At 50.5% G+C, this 9,203-nt stretch overlaps 2 long non-coding RNA genes across 2 annotated transcripts in view; one reads left to right on the plus strand and one right to left on the minus strand.

Moving 5' to 3' along the window:
- Positions 1–4,331, plus strand: part of LOC117197099 (uncharacterized) — a 52,998-nt gene extending 48,667 nt beyond the window's left edge. The window contains exon 4 of the long non-coding RNA XR_004477598.2: positions 1,580–4,331. This is a non-coding gene — a long non-coding RNA (uncharacterized LOC117197099). The remainder of the gene's footprint in view (positions 1–1,579) is intronic.
- LOC125965524 (uncharacterized) lies at positions 4,299–5,049 on the minus strand. Its single transcript, XR_007479506.1, has 3 exons — positions 5,006–5,049; positions 4,650–4,709; positions 4,299–4,467 (listed from the first exon to the last, which is right to left on the minus strand). It is a non-coding gene; the product is annotated as an uncharacterized LOC125965524 (long non-coding RNA).
- Positions 5,050–9,203: the final 4,154 nt, after the last annotated feature.

Below are 9,203 nucleotides of genomic sequence, written 5' to 3' on the forward strand. Positions count from 1 at the left end.
GCGCCACCAGGGAAGTCCCGGCACATACTCTTTAAGAACTGTTATGTCTTCCTGGAGAATCAGTCCCTTTATCCAAATGTAATGCCCTTCGTTATCCCTGAAACTTTGAAGTCTGTTTTGCCTGAAATTGATGTGGCTACTCCTGCTTTCTTTTGATTAGGTTAGCATGGTATACTTTTCTCCATCCATTTACTTTTAATCTGTATGTGACTTTATATTTAAAGTGGATTTCTTGTAGACAACATACAGTTTGATCCACCTTGATAATCTCTGTCTGTTAATTGGTACATTTAGACCATTGACATGGGCCTGTGATTTTGATGAAGCCCTGGCAGGTCTCAATAGCAAACAGATCTGCTTGGATATATTTTAATGGTAGTTGAGATAAGGCAAATGATGTACTTAGTACAGTGCTGAGGACATCATGAGTGTTCAATAGGCCTTAGGCATCATAGTTAGGATTATGACTTTTAGCCATCAACTTTAAAATTCACCCCTTGTATCTCTTCGTGCTGCCTCAGTGTGACTGAGACACTGCTGTTTATTACCCCGTCTTGTTCATTCACAGCTTGTCACTTCCAACATTCTGTTTCGAGTCACATCGGAGTAAGAATTCATTGAGCTGACAACCTATCACAGGGCATCTTTGCACATAAAATGAACCAATTTATAGTCATTGCTGACAGCTGTTTTTTGAAGGAACGGCCATTTTCCTTAGCTGATTGCAAAGAACAGTGATTAATTCAGCTCATCAGCCTGCAGCAGCACATGCTAAAAAGGGTCTCATTGTGTGAAGCCTGCTGGTATCTTAAACCTGCATTTCTGAGTTTGTCAGAATTTCCTGAGCCTAGCCTGGAGTTCCGGAGGTCACTTCACCCACCCTCCTGTCTCCAGAGACCCCTAAATGAAAATAGAGCCTGTTTTTCCTCGGCAGTGGGCCATGAGGAGAGGTGAATTTAGCAGCATCTGTGTTTCAGGATCCTGTGGACATTAGACAGGCCGCCCTCCTAGCCAGGTGACTTGTCAGGACCTGAAAGGGGCAGAGTCTGATGCTACACTTACTGGAAATATTTAAGGAGCAGAGGCAGGACTGGCTCCCCTTCCCCCTCCCTGGTCTAGAGCGAGAGGAGGTGTGTGGTGAGATGAAGTGGACTTTTGTTTGTATGAAACCCGAAGGAGGCATCCATGCAGCTTACAACCATCCGAGCTCTTCTTCCCAATGTCTTCCTGCGATGGAAGGACTTGAGCGCCATGTTCGACATGACCTCCAGGACCTTGCTGTGGACCCCCTGGTGGAGCCAGGACCCTCCAGGAGAGCTGAGGGGTAGAAGAGACCCAGGAGAGTGTAGAGTAAGGACGGGGAGATGACCTCCAGGACCTTGCTGTGGACCCCCTGGTGGAGCCAGGACCCTCCAGGAGAGCTGAGGGGTAGAAGAGACCCAGGAGAGTGTAGAGTAAGGACGGGGAGAGAGTGACAGCAGAGGGGGAGGAATCTCCAAACAGCAGTCTCGTGAAGTGGGCTTCAGCTAGACGGGCCGGGACTCCATGGTCAGCCGACCCTGAGTCATTTTCTTTCTAGTGACAGCAGCCCAGCTCGGTGGACCAGACATTGGCCAGCGGCTGCCAGGACTTTCCTCTTCCCTCTACAGGGTGAACTTGGACGGAAGCATCTGCACCAATCCATAGAGTGGGGACCACCCTGCCAGCCGTGGGCTCAGGCGCCAGGCCCCAGCCATGAAAGTTCTTGCCTCCAAGCACCTGTCATCCAGGTGGGGAGGGAAAGTGGAGACGGATGACTGATCTTCTCCTCTGGGCCAGACGGGAATCCAGGAAGCGACTTCCTTCCTGTCCTCCACCGCCCGGCTCCTTCTTCTAGTCCGAGTTGTGCTTACTCTTTTTGTCACCCTCTTATGTGTGTCTTAAGCACATATATCTCCATTTTTTCCTCTTTAAATTTTTTATGTTAACACAATGTTGCCACCTCCTTCCCCCAGTTCTCTGCCCAGCCAGTCAATGGTTTTGAATCCCTCATGCGTCCATTTCTGCTCGCTAGTTATTCTTCATGGAAACGGTATGAACAGATCAGTAAAAATCACAGCGGCCGTTTTGTTCAATTCATCATGACAAGTTACATTGGCCATGTTTCATAGCTTAGTGATAGAACGTTTTGGTTGTGGAGTTTCTCCAGAGCTCTCCCATACCTTTTTTCATATAGTTAAAATTCCTAATCAACTATACCTCAATAAAATTTAAAAAAAATTTAAAAATGTAAGACTCCTTGACTTCTGTGAAGGCGGCGTATTTTGGACCCGCATTTTGCAGACATGGAAGCGACGGCCCAGGGCATCGCCAGCACGTTCGTCGCGAGGCTGGGCTGGGAGCTGGGGCTTCGGACTCCTTGTCTCCTGCCCACGTGTATTCAGCGCGCTCGGAAGGACGGAAGAGGCTGCTGCCTTGGGGAGCCGTGTTCAACTCACGTGCGTATTCCAGACACAGCTGTCGCTTCTGCAAAAATGGTCGAGAGGTTGACTCTTGAGCTGCCGGCCACCCACCGTGGTGGGAGGATGCGATTTGAGCCGGGCTGCTCGCCTTCGGGAAGCCGCGTCTACATCCGCAGCACCGCGGGGCGAGGCAGGAGGTAGGGTTTCCAGGACGGTTGGCAAGAGTCGTGCCTCGTATTTCCCAGAGAACGCGCACTGCTGTAAAGGGAGAAATAGTTGGTTTTTCTCCAGCTGCTGAGCTGTGAAGAAGCGAGAAGCTCTGTCTCCAGGGCAGGACCGTCCTCGGAGAAAACAGGGGAGCCCCGCCTCAGCACAGACGAGAAAACTGGGCGAGCGCACCTGCCCTGCGTCACGGGCTGCTCTTCCGCTGGTCCTTCTGGGGCCTCGCTGCCTAGAGAGGCCGCAGGCTCCAAGCCAGAGATGGCCTCTCACCACGTCCTGCCATACATAGAGCAAAGCGTCATCTTCCTGCGGCCGTTCCATGTAACGGGAATGTGCTGGGAAGCAGCAGTCTCACAACTTCCCCTTGGTTCCTAACAACATTAAAAAGAAAAACGCTGGTGTGTCTGGAAGCAATTTCGGAGGCCTCTGGATGCGGCAGGTGTCAGTGATTGGCTGTCAGGTTGTCATTTACAAGACAGTTCACTGAGTAAGTGATTCCAAGGGGCTCAGGAACCAGACCCAGGACGGCACATGAGGCCCCATCCTGCAGTTGGAGCTGAACCTTGAGTCATTTGCTTGATGGAATTTTTTCTTTCCCTAGAAACAGGAAATAGAGTCTCAGCTTTCTCCCTAAGCCTCAGGCAACAGGGCTCGTGCAGGAAGTCCCCTTCTCTCCTCGTCCGGCAAACAAAGGTGCACACACGTCCCCGAGCTCTGCAGACACAGCTCTGCTTTCCGCCGCCGGGTCCCTGGATCCCTGTCCCCTCCCCTGGGCTGGTCCCAGCATAAATCTCCACATCTCGGGGTCACTCCCCCTCTGCACACAGGCTGCTTTGCAAGTGGGAGAAAGGGTCCACAGAACTGGATATAAATTTCCGTGGGAACAGATGGGTGGTGTGTTTGCACACAAACCTGTACGTATCACAAACCAACCCAGAGAGACGGGGACCTAGGCGATGCATAAAACTTCTTGCCAGCAACGCTGTCAGCTTCATAAAGCTTCAGTTCGCTACCCTGACAGCCTGAAATGTCTCCCTTATTCCTGGAGGGAGCACAGGGTCCCAGGTGAGGTCACAGCGCAGCTGCACCAGCCCCTTCCATAGGGTGGACGGATGGCACCCTGAAATGCTTTCCTGAGCCACCTGTCCTGCCCAGGACCCCTCTGAGCACTGAAGCAGTCAACCAGTAAGAGATTCACAGCGCAGGGCAGGGTAGACACCTCGGGCACCCGTGGCAGCCCAGCCCTTGCACTTGCAGGGGAGGCCCAAGGCCGGGGAAAAGCCACCAGTTATCTCTGGAAATGGCCAGCCTGTTTTTCAGTTCTCCCTTTGAGTGCTTGCTAGAACAGCATCTTAGAAGTGTGTTAAGGCCGCTGCCATCCTAGCAGCGTAGACAGGGGCATGAATGCTGCTTTCAAATGAAGCCCAGCTGGGAATCAGTATTGTCGTCCCCGGAGATCTGATTCCCAGCAGCTCCAACTGGTCCCATTATGCCAATCACCTCATCTCCTTTCTGTTTTCCTCACTGCCTTCCTCTCTTTATGAGTTTGTTCCCCTTTGGGAGTAATCTCCAAAATCCTCAGTTGTTTTCAGAATACTTTAAAATTTTTTTATTTTATATTGGGGCATGGTTGATTGGAACGATGTTGTTAGTTTCAGGTGTACAGCAAAGTGATTCAGTTATACAGTTATACGTACAGAATACTTTTGATTTACCTTTTTAAAGTAAACCTTTTAGTTGAGCATAATTCATACAGAGAAGTGCACAATGTCTGAGCTCCAAGAATGCCCACGAAATGAACACGCTAATGTAGCAAAGCAAACAGATATGGAAACAGAATCAGCCGCGTCCCAGGAGCCCCCTAGGAGCCCCTTCCATCCCTGCCCCCCCACAGGGGAGCCCTCTGCTTCGTCCCTGGGAGCTGACTTGGCTTATTTTGAACTTCACTTAAGGAGACTCGTGCGACAGTACGTCTCTGAGGTTCACCTGTGTCGTCGGGTGTGGAGTTGCTGAAGAGTCCTCGAACTCGTTTGCTCTGAAAGAACGCTTAACCAATAACAAGTGGAAGAAAATGACTTCGGACAGGAATTTTAAAACCAGCTTGAGTGTGGATGGGAGATCCCAGAGAACTTGGCCTTCAGAGTGTCTGAGCTGGAGGTGGAAGGTGAGCTAAGAGCCCGTGCCCCCCCCCCACAGCCCCCTGCTCTGCTCTGAGATGTGCTCCAGCTACCTCCCTCTTCATCCCAGATTGATGATCAAAATGAGGACAAATTGAGTGTCTCTTGTTTGCCTAAGTGAGTTTGTATACCAAGCTGTGTGTACCTCCTGGAAAGGCTGCCCACCTGAGCTTGGGATTCAGAGCCAAGTGGATCAACTGAGAATCTAGACTAATTTCCAGGAATGTGGAGTCAGACACAGCCACCGATGAATAAATCGACAAGCGTCCGTAAGTGCCGCTGCGCTTTTCCTTCACTCACCTACATCCACATCTCATTTCATTGGTGAATGAGATTCCTATATCACAGAGCTGAAGATGCAAGCCATGATGTCATAGAGCAGCATATTCTACACCACTAAGAAATAAAAAGTGCCCGAGCTGGAGAGTCCAGTGGAGACCGTGTGCAAAGCTGAGACACTAAAATCATTCACTGTGCGGGGAAAAGAGAAATGACTCAGCCAGGCAGACACGTGAGCGAGGAAGCACACCTGCCTCCACCTGGGCACGCGGGGAAGCAAGGAAATAAAAGTCGCATGAAGATTTGGAGCCAAAGCCTATCGTGATCCGTCAGTGGACTGAATTCACACCGGCGAGCGTAGCATCCGTTTTAAAGTGGCCTCTGTGTTGCTCCCTGATTCTGGCAGAAGCAAAGGCGGATCTTCCCTGGAGAAGGGAGACTTCCTCCAGGGAACTGCAGTGGTGAGATGCCATCAATCTCACATTTCAGGATCTTAGAATGGGAATACATGACATTTGCTAATAACACCTACTTCTCCGACTTGTGGTGGAGATTGATGTGGAAACATACACACTGCTTAGTGTATAATAAGTTCAGTAAACGGTAGTCACCACTGGGTGTCGTGTCCCACCTCTCTGTGTTTATGAGTAGGTACCCTGGAGTCCCAGTAACTGGCCAGAGAGCACAATGAAAGTAACAGCGGGAAGCCTGGGCGGGCAGGGGAGGCTTCGTGCAGGAGAGGTCTTGAGCCTGGTTGTGAAGGATTGAACAAGTCAAGAGGGGAGAATATTCCAGGCTGTGGAAAGGGTATGAGCAAAGGCTGGGAGGCGGACGCAAACATGGCCTACGAAGAAGGAAGGGGATGAGTGCGAAGGGCACGGGTGTGAGAAGGGATGGGGAGGGGGCGCGGCTTGGAGTCCTGTCTGGAACTGATGGACGGTCCTGGTAAAGGAACGGTGTGCTGTCCCCGTCACCTGAGCTGACCAGGATGAGCTCTGATGGTGCAGCCACTGGAGAAGGGTGAAGCTGGGGACAGTCCTGAGCCATGACCGGCTTTATGGCTGCAGCAGGACGGTGTGCTGGGGGGGTGGGAGGGGATGGGCCGCTGCCCTGACACCCCAGGTGAACGCAGACAGTGTGAGTTGCAATAACATCACGTTGGAAGGAAAAATAAAGAGCAAAAAGGTATAAGAGGTTATCACTTATGTATATTTCAAAGACACACAAAAAACAGTAGATGTTTATGGGAACACGTGATATGCAGTAAAAAATGAAGGATCACACAGCCACCAACATGTGGGTGTGTGTGGGTGGATGGAATCCCAGGCACCTTTGCTATATCTGTCATCCTTTATCTATTTAAAAGAGAGGGATACAGTGATTGCATGTATACAATTACATAGTAAAATGCTAGCAGGTTTTTAATTTTAGTGGTCAGCACGGAGGTGCCAATTATATTATTTTCTGTATGTTTGCAAGTTTTTATAATTTTCAAAAAAATTAAACAATGAAAAGCTGCAAAGAACTATATCAAAATGTTCCTAGAAATATATTACTGCACTCACGTGGCTTGTGCCAGCGTGGGAGAAGTGTGCGATTCTTCTCTCCCCTTGGTTTTCCAAGTTCTGTGACTATAGTATTTTTTATAAGGAAACACTTACAGATGATTCTTTTAATTTGTTTAAAAAGTAACTATATGGAAAAGAAAAATGAATAGCAGACTCTGTATCAACCTCTTTGTATCAACCTCTCAGCAGACAGGGCTCCTTTGTAAGGTGTGATTAATAAAATCCGCTGGGGACGGTATTAGCGGGCTCTCTATTACCGGGCTCATGTCATACAAAGGGTGCAGTGTTGCTGATTCTGACACCAATATTTCCGCAGGCCTGAATTGACAGAATCTTTCTGAATGTGTCATTTATGGTACCAAATGAAAAAGGTCTTGTTCACCAGCCAGACTCTAGGCCCGAAAGGGACAGACAGATCTGTATGCGGGCTCTTTTGCCCAATTTAAAACCAGCATCTTCATAGTAACCAAAATTAATTCAGCACGAATTTTGCTGAATCGGATCCTGGGCCTGCAGGGGGCGGGGGTGCATCGATGGTCAGCTGCGTAGATGGGCCCAGTCCTCTCGCCGCCGGGGTCACTACACAGAAGTGTAGAAATGTAAATAAAGTTCCTCAAACCCCCAGTTCACAAACGCTGGGACAACCAGCATCCTCCCCATGTTTGCAGGGAGGTGGGGGAGTTTCCAGGTTCTCGCAGTCGCCTCTAGCCTCTTGTTCTGAAATCCTTTCCCCAGATTGTTCCTCTTGAACCTGCAGCCCCCCACTGGGGGCTCCCTCTCCCCCCAGGTTTGAGGAGGTGGGGTGCACGAGGGGGTGATGGAGGGGCTGAGCTACTGCCCCACAAAACTTCCCCCAAGTGAACAACCCCCCACCCCAAAAACCCCTGCTGATAAAGCCCTTCTGCTCTCCGCTGTTTCCTACTCCTCTATCTACTGTTTTGGTTTTGGTTTTGTTTTCTGGTCTAGGGTCTCCTAGCCATTCAGTCTTGCGCTGCCCTGAGTAAATATATTAACCAGAACAATTTTGTTCTTATAGTTTTATTCCCATCCATCTTGGCTTTGCCCCAAGGGCTGTTCCCCCCCACCCCACCCCACCCCACCCCACCCCCACCCCCTGCAACAAAATAGTACCTCAAAGGGTTTTGTCAAAAAAGAATTCTCCACGCAAGGTGAAATGCTGCCTGCAGAAGTTAAATGGTCACCATTCCGCCCCACAGTCCTGCTACGGGCGGGGCTCACCCCTTCACCACGTAGCTCGAGAATCAGAATGTATCTGGAGCCAAGCTGACCATATAGTTCTAAGTGTCAAACAAATGGTGAAAGCAGAAAATTTTGTAGCTGTGGGTGTGGCATGGGGGAGAAAGCTAAGGCATTAGATGACCTGTAAGAGATTGTCTGAATTACTGAAATGATGGAAACAGAGGCAGAATTTTCAATAACGGCTCTGAGACCGGCTTCTTGTGCCCTCAGGCTGTTTTGCAGGCTGGGGGCGGTTCCCTCTGTCCAGAAGATGCCGTGGGCTCCGAGCTATCAGCCACTTCCTGGGGGGAGGGGCGGAGGGGGTCTCTGCTCTGGTCTGATTGCCAAGCACGAGAGAGGCCTGCATTTTCCTGCCTGAAGTTGGGAGTAAAAGAACAGTGCAACTAGGACAAGCCCTGGAGTCCTGGTCCAGCTGAGCAGGGAGGTCATTCCTGAAAGTGGAGCTATAACAAGAGCCACCTGTGCCGTAATGACCTCCTAGATTAAGGAAAAGTTGAAAAACCAGACCTGAAGGAAGCAGAGTCCTTCCCACGAGGGCAGTGCAGCCCTAAGTCTGTTTTGGAAATGAACCAGCTGTGAGCGGACACGGCCCCACGCAGTGACTGGGGGTTGGTGTGGAGAAACAGGAGCCAGGCCCAGGAATCGAGAGAACAAAGCACGACACAGTCAACTGCAGCTCTGAGCTCCTCGCTTCACCCACGGCGCTTGGTCATCCCTTGCAAGTCCTCAGAATCTGTCCTGCCCGAGAGAGACCCCAAGACCCGAGTGCACACGTGGCCACTGCACAGCAGCTTTCCCTGAAAATGGCAGCAATGGGGGCGGACGCCTCACAGCTGGGCTGCGCATCGTTGCAAGCACGGATCGCCCGGCAGCTGGACGGGTAGTGAGTGCTTGAGAAGAGAACGCTGGTTGAAGGACGCGGAGTATCTACTTATTTTTACTTCTGAAAACGCTTCACCTTGCGTTTCCACTGCCGCCTCTTATACGGCTGTTGCCTCAGCTCCTACTTGCATCCTCTGCCCATAAAACAAGGTGAAGTGGATGTGCGACTTGACAGAATGAACCATTTGGCGTTGGGCACGTGGTTTTTCAGTAAAGGTGCCAGTACCAGCGTATGTGATGCTGGCACGATTGTACTTGGGGACAGCGCCTCCCACTGTCTTTCCTGTGAGGTGTCTGCGTCCCTTTCACTTGTGCTAACCCCTCAAGGAGACAGAGGGCTGCTGAATAACTACGGATGCACCCCAGGAACAAGA

Source organism: Orcinus orca, chromosome 10, assembly GCF_937001465.1.
Source record: "Orcinus orca chromosome 10, mOrcOrc1.1, whole genome shotgun sequence".
In the NCBI taxonomy this organism is placed as follows: Eukaryota; Metazoa; Chordata; class Mammalia; order Artiodactyla; family Delphinidae; genus Orcinus; species Orcinus orca.